General features: G+C 34.7%; 1 pseudogene; it reads left to right on the top strand.

Moving 5' to 3' along the window:
* The window catches only part of LOC109489782, a 129242-nt pseudogene that overhangs the window by 98269 nt on the left and 20286 nt on the right, over positions 1–10687 (top strand).

Here is a 10687-nt window from a genome sequence, read left to right as displayed (position 1 = left end):
CCTATGAATGCAACTGGAGAATGAAGAAAAGAGTAGCAGAAACTCTATGAACAGAAAGGCAACCACTTTCTTCAAGAAGGAGAAAAGATGGAGGAGGAGTAGGCGACCCTTTCTCAGCTGGTCCGAGTCGAGCTGGATATCTACCAGACCATTCTGAACACCCACAGAATCAGCCTGAGACCCAGGAAGATACATCTGGATCTCTACAAATGAACATCTCCAGTGCTGAGTATTGAGGTACGAAGTGGGGAGCTATGATTCTGAGCACAGATATAGGAAGATAAAGGGAAGGGGGAGGGAGCCTCTGCGCTCAGGCGCCGGGAAGCAAGTCACAAAGAAAAAATTATAAATTGGAATTTATCAAAGTTAAAACTTTGCTTTTCAAAAGATTTTCTGAAGAAAATGAATTGCAGGAACTATAAGAAAATTATATATATATGTGTTATATACACTACATATATAAAATACATAGAATATGTAAAGAGAATACATAAAATGAACCACCACAACTCAAAAATAAGACAATTTTAAAATGAGTAACTAACTTGGACACATTTAAAAAGCAGATATACAAAAGGCCAAAAACACTTAAAAAGTACTCATTATCATTAATTACATGAAAATGCAAATTAAACCAAAGTGGTATACATTTCATATCCATCAGAATGACTAAAATTAAAAATAATGTTAGTATCAAGTTTTGGTGAAGAGCAGCTGGAATCCTCATATATCAATGATGAGAACATAAAATATGTATAATAACTTTGGAACTCATGTGACAGATTATTATAAAACTCAACATTTACTTATCATAAGACTAGTCAATTTCATTCCTAGGTATTTGTACAAGAGAAATTAAAATATGTGTTCAGAAAAAGACTTACAGATAAGTGGTTATAACAGATTTATTTATAATAGTTGCAAACAGGAAACAATCCAGCTCTCCTTAATAAATGGAAATAAATTGTGTTATGCAGACAGTAGAACACTATGCAGGATATATAAAAAAAGTAAACTACAAAATCATATAACAATACAAAAAAATCTCAGAATAATTACTCAGTGAAATATGCCAGACACAGAAGAGTATATCTTAAATATATTTCTTCATACAAAATTCAAGACCAGGTGATACTAACCTAAGTGACAGAAAGACGATCTGTGGTGTTAGCAGACTGGTCTGGGTTGGGAGGATTCACTGTGAGAGAACAAGACTGTAAGGGAAACTTTTGGGGTGATTAAAAATTTGAATCATTAATTTATTTTATAGTATATAAATTATACTTCAGTAAATATTAATGACAAAAAAGAACAAACTAATTTGTACTATTTTTGCTCTGTGAAAATGGTTTCCTCCCCACAGGAGCAATGGTCTGAAGGAAGATAAAGTAATCAAATACAGTTGCATAGATAACTTAAGAAACTATCTAGAGATGATGCTTAAATTTTCCCCAGTTGGTGTTAAAAACTAAAATGGAAGCATTCTACAGGATTTTAAAAAGGAAATAGATGTTTGGCCACTGGTTAATTGAAATTATTAATTATAGGAATATGGCAATCAATCAGTGGCTCTGACCATCTATGTATTTTCACTACATGGAGGAAGTCAGGTTTCTCTACAGTTAGAGTATCACAAAGTGACCATGTTTAATGAAGCCAGGCAAAGTGTTATTACACTTCCATGTGGTAATATAAATAGACCTATTAAATACTGATTATTTTATTTCCCACCATTATAAGTCAGCAGGTATTTTACATATTCGAAGGGAAAATTTCAACTTTACAGTTATAGGGACAATATTTGCACACATGAAAACATTGATGCCTTGAAGAAAACCCATGACTGTAAATATTTTGTTATTCCTATGAGAAAAAAAATAGGTGAGAGATGAGACTTCTGTCAAGTGTCAAATTATCAGAAAGAATGATGAAAAGACTTTTTTGATTATCTGAGCAATGAATCAAGAGAAATCATCTAAACTTCAACAGAAAAATCAATTTTTTTTCAAATTCCATAATAGAAGGTTTTGTGAAAAAAATTAGGAAACCTTTCAGAATTTAAATAAATCCTGTTCTCATATCCTTAAAAGTAGACACTCAAGAAATTAAAATATTATGAACCATAAACTTCAATAGATCAATCTAATGAAGTGAATTAATCACTAAGAATCAGAACAAATTTTGAAATTTAGGTAAATTTTTCCTAATATCTTCAAGGGAAAATAGATTATCAAGAAATTAAAGTAGTTGGTCTTCACTTCAGCTTTGAGAAAAAGGTTTGACTGAAATCTTTCAATACATGCTTGATGAAAATTCAATTTCCCAGAATATTATCTAAACAGACCCTCGGACAAAAAATTTATCTAAACAGACCCTTGTACAAAAAATAGCGACCCTTGGTCACTAAAGAGATGCTAAATTTCACTTTATCATAAAAAAAAGCTTTCTCCAATTCCTCAAATAAGATGGATCTTGATATAGAATCAGAAAGGAGTTTAATACCACAGAACTTGATAAATCACCAGATCACATCATTACTCAAATTTGCAGTCAACCCAGGGTCTATACAACCAGTAAGAGACACAGATTTTTATTATTATTATTATTGAAAGGTTTTCCTGAATTAGAATTTTTTAGTAGGAAGGGGATAGTCACTGTTATTTTTATAAGGGGACAGGCATCACAGTTTTTCTTTCATTTCAAGTGGTGCATCCTGTTGCTAATTACTCAGTCACTAGGTGTAACTAAAACTCATCATGATTGTTAGATGCTGACTGCCTTCTGAGCCTCCCCTCAATGTCATGTCAAGCAAAATTACAGTGGCAATGTAGCAAAACTAATTAGGGCACACTGACCTTAGCAGTGGGCAGTTCTTATTGATCTCAGCCCAAGCCTGTTAGAATTTTGAAAATTAAAACAAAGTAAAAAAATATTTCTACATGCTACTAGCCCTTTCTAATCATCTGTTCATTCCAAGTGACATGAAATTAATGAATCTTCTATTAAAAGGGTCACTATTCAAAAAGAAATGAGAGGTAAATCCTTGAGATGCACTTTTAATTACAGCTCTGTCTTAGTCAATATGGGCTGCTATACCAATATGCTACAAATTGGGTGAATGGCTTAAACAACAAATATTTGGTTTTTTTACAGTTCTGGAAAATGTCTTGTGACACCATATTCAATGGTAAGGACCGACCACCTTACTGGTTTGTAGATAGTCACCTTCCTCCTGTATCCTCACATGGCAGAGAAAGATATCATCTCTCTCAGGTCTCTTTTACAAGGACACTAATCCCACTCTTAAGGATTCCTCTTATAACCAAATTACCTCCCAGGCCTTACCTTAGATTACTATCACCTTGGGATCAGGACTTCAACATATGAATTTTAGGGGAACACCAGCATTCAGTCCATAGCAATGCCAATCTTGCATTTAAAAGGGGAGGCTGTATTATTTTTTAAAATATCTTATTCATTGAAGTGAATTAATTTTAGTATAAATATTCTTTTTTAAAAAGGAACAACAGAGGGGTAAGACGGTGGAGTAGGAGGATCCTATACTCATCTTGCCACATGAATACAACCAAATAACACCCATATCAGTGTAAATAACCCAGAAAATGACACAAGACTGGCAGAATAGACTATCCACAGCTAAATGTAAAGAAGAGGGCACATCAAGGAGGGTAGAAAGCACAGACAGTCAGAAACTAAATGGACCCCTGAGACTCTCCATGGGAGGGAGGGACACCATGGATGTGGGTAGAAGAAAGGAGCAGACCCCACACCAGGCACCCAAGACACTGGAGAATGTGCATTTGGAAGATGAATCCCCATAACATTTGGTTTGAAAACCAGAGGAGCTTGGCTTTGTGAGTTCTTACAATCTGTGGGGCTTAGCACCCGGAACTTTAAACATCAGCAGACTCAGCCCTGGCAGAGCCAGCAGGTAATAGGAAACTGATTATCAGCCTTTAAAGAGACAGCATAACAAAGACCCATGGAGATACAGCACAGATGAAACCATTTGAAAAACGCCTGGGGTATACAGGAAGATTTATTTACTAATCTCAGAGCATGTACTGGAGGAGAAAGGATATTTAGGGGACTTCTCCACAAACAAAGGAGCTGGCAGGCACCATTTCCCCTCCTCCTACCCTCCAACCTAAAGGCAGGGACAGACAACTACAGGAACCAGAAAAGCACCAACACTCTGTATCTAGCTTGCTGATAGTGCATTCTGGTCCACACAGTTCTGTGGATCTACACAGTTAAACCCAGCTGGCCTCAGCAGAAGTTTTCCCAGGCAGCTACAGATCCCCTTCCACAGCAGAAAAGCACAAGCCTTATTGACACTGTGCATCTACTCCCTGCATTCTCCTATAGACCCCCAACCTCCAACAGGCCCTTGGCAGGAGTCCATCCAAAGCAGTGCTACAAGCCTGACAAGCTGTAAGCAGCTCTGACAGGAACCAGCACCACTTCAAAATGATTCATGGTCCAGAGAGTGGGAAAGAAAACCACACACACAAGTCAGACAGAGTTCCCAGCACGGGGCTGGAAGCAGACAACTGGTCTGACTACAGGTCCCACTCACAAATAAAAGCTTCTCAGGGGACAACACAGGGAAACACCCTGCTGTTTGGCAGTACAGCAACTCTGGCAAATACATAGTCTGACTCAAGTCCAAGGTGTCCCCAGATTGGCCCACTAACACCAAAGGAATTACTGCCCACAAAAGCAAAGATAGCCATTGTAAACGACTAGACTGAAAAAAAAAAAGTGGCTCACCCACAATAGCAGGGCACACTCATCACACATAGAAGAACCCCTGAAGTACCAGTTTCTGGTGGACAGGGGACACTGTATGGGAGGGCATTATAAGACATCTTCTTCATAAGCCCATTACTTTCAAGTGCAGGAGATGGGGCCATCTTTCCTAACACACAGAAACTGGACACAGAGAGTTAGACAAAATGAAGAGACAGAGGAATATGTACCAAAAGACAGAACAGGACAAAAATCACAGTAAGAAGGCTAAACAAAACAGATAGGTATTATGCCTGATACAGAATTTAAAGTAATGGTCATTAGGATACTCACTGGACTTGAGAAAAGGTGGAGGACATTAGTGAGACTAAGCAAAGAGACAGAAAATATAAAAAAGAACGCATTAAGAACTCAATAACTGAAATTAACAATACACTAGATGGAATAAGTAGTGAACTAGAGGATGCAGAAGAACAGATCAGCAACCTGGAGGACAAAGTAATGGAAAGCAATCAAGCTGAACAGAACAGAGAAAAAAGAATAATAAAAATGTAAATAGATTAATGGAACTCAGCAGCACCATCAAGTATAATAACATTCAAATTATAGGGATCCCAGAAGGAGAAGAGAGAGAAAAGGGGGAAGAAAATTTACTTGAAGAAATAATAGCTGAAATCTTCCTGAATCTGGGAATGAAAACAGAAATCCAGATCCAAGAGGCACAGAGAACTCACCCAAGAAAACCAACTCAAGGAGGTCCAAACCAAGACACAGAGTAATTAAAATGGCAAAAAAAAAAAAGTAATGATAAAGAGAGAATTTTAAAAGCAGCAAGAGAAAAGAAAACAGTTACATATAAAAAGAAACCCCAACAAGGCTGTCAACTGATTTTTCAGCAGAAACTTTGCAGGTCAGATGAAAGTGGCATGATGTACTCAAAGTGTTGAAAACAAAACAAAACAAAACAAAACAAAACAACTGACCTGTAGCCAAGAATACTCTATCTCGCTACCATGAGAATAGAAGGAGAGATAGTTTTCCAAACAAAAGTTAAAAGAATTCATCACCACTAAACCAGCCTTAAAAGAAATGTTAAATGGGACTCTGAGTGGAAAGGAAAGACCATGAGCAGGAGTAAGAAAAATGAGAGCAAAAAAGCAGAAAATTAAGTATCTCTCTAAAAATCAGTCAAGAGGTTCACAAAATAAAAGAATTTAAAATATGACACCATATGCCTAAAACATGGAGGTGGGGAAGAGTAAAAATTTAGAGCTTTTAGAATGGGTTCAAACTTAAGTAACCATCAACTTAATATATACTGCCATATGCATAAGATGTTATATATAAACCTAATGGTAATCACAAATAAAAAATTGTTAATAGATAAAAGAGAGAGAGAGAGAAATGAATCACTAAGGAAAGCCAAAAACCATGAGAAGAGAGCAAGTAAAGAAAGGAACAGAGAAGAACTACAAAAGCAACCATAAAACAAGTAACAAAATGGCAATAAATACATCCCTATCCATATTTGCTTTAAAAGTAAATGAACTAGACACTCCAACCAAGACATAGGATGACAGAATGGATAAAAACACAAGACCCATTTAGATGCTGCCTACAAGAGACTCATTTCAGACCTAAAGACACACGCAGATTGAAAGTGAAGGGATGGAAAAACACTTATCATGCAAACAGAAATAAAAAGAAATCCAAGGTAGCAATACTTATATCAGACAAAATAGACTTTAAAACAAAGACTGTAACAAGAGAAAAATAAGAATACTATATAATCATGAAGGGAACAATCCAACAAGAACATAGAACAACCGTAAATATTTATGCACCCAACATAGGAGCACCCACATAAAAAAGCATCCTAATAACAAACATGAAGGAAGTTATTGATAGTAATGCAATAATAATAGGGGACTTTCACATTCCATCTCTATCAAAGGATAAATCATCCAAACAGAAAATCAACAAGGAAACAGTGGCTTTGAATGATACATTGGACTAGATGGATCTAAGAGATATATTCAGAACATACCATCTTAAAACAGAATACACATATCTTTTCAAGTGCATATGGAACATTAATAAAAAAGACTGAAGTCATTCATACAATGCACCTTTTCTGACCCCGATGCTATGAAACTAAAAATTAACCACAAGAAAAAGTCTGGAAAGAACACAAATACATGGGGGTTAAATAACAAGCTACTAAACAATGAAGGGGTCAATGTAGAAGTCAAAGATGAAATCAAAAAATATATGGGGACAAATGAAAATGAAAACACAGCAGTCCAAAATGTTGGAGATGCAGCTAAAGCTGTTCTAAGAGGGAAGTTTATAGCAATACAGGCCTACCTCAAGAAATAAACAAACAAACACAAAACGTCAAACAACCTTATACCTAAAGGAAGTAGGACAAAGGAGAACAAATAAAACCCGAAACTATTGGAAGGAGGGAAACAACAAAGATTAGAGCAGAAGTAAACAAAATAGAAAATAAAATAATTAATTAAACAGATCAATTAAACTGGGAGCTGGTTCTTTGAAAAGATCAACAAAATTGATAAACTTTTAGCCAGACAAAACCAACCAACCAGCTAATGATAACAAACAAACAAACAAACAAACAGAAAAAAAGAGAGAAGACCCAAACAAAAGCACACATGAAAGAGAATAACCAATATCACAGAAATATAAAGGATTATAAAAGAATAGTGTGAAAAATTACATGCCAACAAAATGGACAACATGGAAGAAGTGTATAAATTCATAGAAACGTATCTTACCAAAACTGAAACAAGAAGAAGTAGAAAAATTGAACAGACTGATTACCAGCAATTAAATTGAATCAGTAATCAAAAAATTCCCAACAAACAATGTCCAGGATCAGATGGCTTTGCCAGTGAATTTTACCAAATATTTAAAGAGAAGTTAATACTTTTTCTTCTCAAACTATTCCAAAAAGAAGAAGGAAAGCTTCCAAATTCATTCTATGAGGCTGGTAGTACCATGATACCAAAACCAGATAAAGACACTCAAATAAAGAAAAAGAGAGAGAGAGAGAGAGAAAGAGAGAGAGAGCACAAGCGCACACTACAGGGCAGCGTCTCTGATAAATGTAGATGCAAAAATTCTCAACAAATTATTAGCAAGCTGAACCCAACAATGCATTAAAAAAAGCATTCACCACAATCAAATGAGATTTATTCATGGGAAGCATGGCTGTTCAATACTCGCAAATCAATCAATTTAATATATCACATCAATAAAAGAAAGGCTAAAAACCATATGAGCATTTCAATACATGCAGAAAAAGCATTTGACAAAGCACAACATCAATTCATGATAAAAACCCTCAACAAAACAGGCCTAGAGGGAACATACCTCAACATACTAAGGGCTTTATATGAAAAACCCACAATGAACATCATACTCAGTAGTAAAAAACTGAGAGCTTTTCCCCTAATATCAGAAACAAGATGTGAACATCTATTCTCACCACTTCCATTAAACATAGTACTAGAAGTCCTAGCCACAGTGATCAGACAAGGAAAAGAAATAAAACCCAAATCGGTAAGGAAAAATGAAATTTCCATTAATTACAGATGACATGATGGTATATATAGAAAACTCAAGACTCCACCCAAAAACAACTAGAACTGATAAATTAATTCAGGAAGGACAATAGATATAAAACTATATGAAAATCCAGTTCCACACTGGACATGAAGCCTTCTTAAGATTCTTTCCCTCCTCCCTCTGCCTCTCCCCAACCCACTCATGCATGCTCTCTCACTTATAAAATATAAAATAAAATAAAATAGCTCAAGAAAGTCAAAGGTTTTTTAAAAAGTAAGAAAATTGTAAAGTCTGAAAAGCCTGATCAAGAAAAATGAGAGAGAAAGGGAAGATCCAAACAATAGTTTCATGAATATAAAAAAGACATAATTATAGATTCAATGGACATTGAAAATATGATTACACTATAAGTGATTTTATGCCATTATACTTAAAAATGTAGATAAAATGTACAAACTCCTAAGGTAACACACTAAAACTGATACAAGAATAAAAGAAATGAAGAATTTATATTTATTAAAGAATTTGAATCTATAATCTAAACCTCTCTGACAGGGAATACTTCAGTTTCAGTGGTTTAATCTTACAAAAATTATTTAAGGAATAAATAATACCAACACTACAGAATCCTTACTTTTTGCACAGTAAAGAGAGAACATATCCCAATCACAGGTAATGGTGAAATATTGAACATTTTCCCTCCAACATCACTTTCAAGACAAAGATGCCTGATAACATCACTTCAATTGAATGGTGTATGGGAGCTTCTTGATAATATAATGAACAAGATAAAATAAAATAAAATACCTAAGGATTGAAAAAATAAAGAAAATTCTCATTACATCCAGATCACAGTACTATCTACAAACATTTGACAAATTTTAGAATCCATCAGTAATTTAAGTAAAGTTGTTAGATACTACATGAAAATTAATTTCATTTCTAAATATAAAACACAAAATAAAATTTTAAAATACTATGTAATAAGATTAATACAGTAAACATAAATTTTCCCAAATTGTGATAGAGTTTCAATTATTTCATAATAAAAAAAATTTAAATTACCAAATTTTTTGGTTTGTTTTGTGAGGTGGGAATGCAGAAATTTGTGTGATTCTAGAATTTATATGGCAGTGGAACAAGCCAAGAAATGCTAATACTCACTAAGTACAAAATCAGAGGTTTTCTCTACAGAATATCAAACAATATAAAGCTACAGTAATTAAGATGTCATGGTATTGGCCCAAAATTGAATGACAAAATCAAAATAACAGAATAGAGGGCCAAATATAGACACACTTCATAATTAATGGTTAAAGTACAATCATTTCAATAAAACGTAGGTACTTGGTAAATAAAATATCGATGAAGAGAAAGGGTGCCAATTCCCAGCTTCAGATTTCACACATCCATCAATCTCCTGTTGAACTCTACATCTAATTATGAAGACTATTTCAATAAAGGTTTTAGAAAGCCATACAGAGACTATTTTTATGACTTTAAATAAGGAAAGAATTTCTTAAATTGGATACAAAAGCAATGACTATAAGAGAAAGAAATGATAAACTGACCAAATCAACTGATAAACTGAAAAAGTAAGCCATGCAGGGGAAGAAAAGATTCGGAATACATATAACAAAGCGCTACTATTCAGTAATAATATAAAAGAACTCATGAATTGATAAGAAAAATACTGAAAAATGAATAGAAAAATATACAATAGAATTAAACAAACAAAAAGACATCCATATGTCTCATAAAACTTTGAAAAAAGAACTAAACTCTTCAGTAATCAGGACATGCGAATTCTCTCACTGATATGGCTAAAATGAAAATGACTAAAAATATAACTTGTTGAAAAGGGTGTGGAGAACGCTGCTAATGGAGTCTAGGTTGCTAAACCACTTTGTAAAACTCTGTTATTATCTACCACAGGCAATATATGCTAACTTTCTGACCCAGCAATTCTTCTCCTAGGTATGCAACAGAAATGCATCAAGTGACATCTCTAAGACCAATCATGAAGTTTTATCCCTTTTTTTTTTAAGATTTATTTATTTATTTATTTGAGACAGCAAGAGCGAGCAAGCATGAGCAGGGGCGGCGGGTGAGGGGGGGTAGAGAGAGAATTCTCAAGCAGACTCCCTGCTGGGCATAGAGCCTGAAATGGGGCTCAATCCCAGGACCTTGAGATCATGACCTGAGCTGAAATCAAGAATTGACAGCTTAACTGAGTGAGCAACCCAGGTGCCCCTGGAAGTTTTACTTTTAATAACAGCAACACAACTGTTCATTAACAGAATAAAGGAGGACATAACTAAGT

The sequence above is a fragment of the Ailuropoda melanoleuca genome, chromosome 7 (assembly GCF_002007445.2).
Source record: "Ailuropoda melanoleuca isolate Jingjing chromosome 7, ASM200744v2, whole genome shotgun sequence".
NCBI lineage: Eukaryota > Metazoa > Chordata > Mammalia > Carnivora > Ursidae > Ailuropoda > Ailuropoda melanoleuca.
Note: the sequence above shows the minus strand (reverse complement) of the source record. Positions and strands in the feature narration are given on the sequence as shown.